Source organism: Echinococcus granulosus, assembly GCF_000524195.1.
Source record: "Echinococcus granulosus chromosome Unknown EG_S00004, whole genome shotgun sequence".
NCBI classification, from domain to species: domain Eukaryota; kingdom Metazoa; phylum Platyhelminthes; class Cestoda; order Cyclophyllidea; family Taeniidae; genus Echinococcus; species Echinococcus granulosus.
In genome coordinates, this window is record NW_020170384.1 from 2618073 (window position 1) to 2619824 (window position 1752).

Consider the following 1752-nt stretch of genomic DNA (forward strand, 5'->3'; position numbering starts at 1 on the left):
AAAGCAAGCAAAGATGGTGTTGACATGTCAACCAGTGGTGAGGAGGTCGGAACCACCTGTCAAAACTAGTGCGTTATCTTGGAGTTAAGGAAGGCTTAAAGACGTGCTAAAAGTGTCTCAGTAAACAGGCAATGCTTTACCTCGTTGGTCTTGCTGTCTCCATTAACATGACAACGCTGTCTCAAATGCAACAGTCTAAGGGACTCAAGTTAAGAGAGCTTGGAGGGCAAATGTCACGGGAATTGTCATCCATTTACCCTTGAATTACAAAAATTGACTGAGAAGGGATAGAGTTATGCTGCAACAAGAGTAAGACTTTAAATGGGTTACGCTATAAATTCAGGACTTGATGAACGCCTTCATGACATCTCTTTGGTGGACTCATAATAGTTGGTACAACGATGTGGTCAGCATAGCAAGGCAAAATGACCTTAGGATTATTTTAGGTTAACCTTTCTAGCAGCTTCCAGCACTATCACTTCTTAAGGTGTATGCAAGATCAGTTGGAGCACATCTCCGTGGTTGGAATGGTTTTATGTCAGGTGAACGAATCGCACAAAGAATTTTACTTTGATAGGGTGTTTGATAACACCACAGTTGCTACTGACGAGAGCCTGACAACCGAGTTATCTCCAGTCAAGAGAAAAGGTACCAAAGGATTGGAACCTGCTACTGTAGATGACATGGGCAAGCCACCGGACTGCCTAATCTGTGGCCGGATTGCGGAAGTTTAGGTCAAATGGCATTCTTATACGAATACTAAATGCAAACTTGGTGTGGAAACTATCTATTGGGGATGAAAATGCGAATTGAATCTTTCTTGGACTAATATTTACGGTATGCCAATATGAAAACAGCTTTGCTACAGAGGCAAAAGTGCTGGAACACGAAAGGCACGGTCGACATGAGAGGAAATCTGTAACACGAGGGCGGGACTGAGAAGACCTACGTATCCAAGTATACAAACAGAAGTCACATCGGCTACGAAGAGGGGTGTTTGAGTGGAACTGGCACCCTTGATTTTATAACCTTCGGATCGGAAGGGATTCCACCATGGCTACTGCCACACGCAGTAGTAACTGCTTGATGTGGCCTTCTCCGGCTACGAGTACCAACGGCCGAGGCACAGATCCCATTTGGGTCAGCGCACCCACCGGTGACAACGTGGCAGGCGGCATTGGTGGCAGTGGCCGCATGCGTGCCTGAAGCAGTGTGGTAGTGGTGAACGAAGTGCTCTGGCAACTGGGATGTCTGACTCGAACCCACGTATCTCTACATCAACACCTAGTGGTTGAGGAGACTGCGGACTCAGTCAGTGGGGTTGTGGGACACTCCAGCATCAGCAGTGGAACACTCGCCATGTGACTTCCAACACTGCGACATGAGAGCGGTGTGAACCATTTGAGAGACGGCTACACAAGTGTAAGTGAGGGTTGGGGTGAGAGATGAATAGGGTCGTGGTAGTTGCCTCCTCACACCACCTCTACTTCCTCCTGTCAAAGTGGTTGCTGTGGTCAGTGCATGCAGTGGATGGAGGACCTGGCGCAGGATGTGCAATCAACACTACCACTGTGAGGCGAAAGTGCGTACGAGACGCATGTTGGTGTGAGACATGTGAGGACCGTGGTTGAGGAGGCCTTTCCAGTGGTACAAGTTGGTGCATATTGGATGGCGAGGCAGTCTTGAGGCTTTGGGTTTCTACTTTTGGTAGAGTTGGTAGACGAGTTAAAGGACACTCGTCGGGGATGCTCT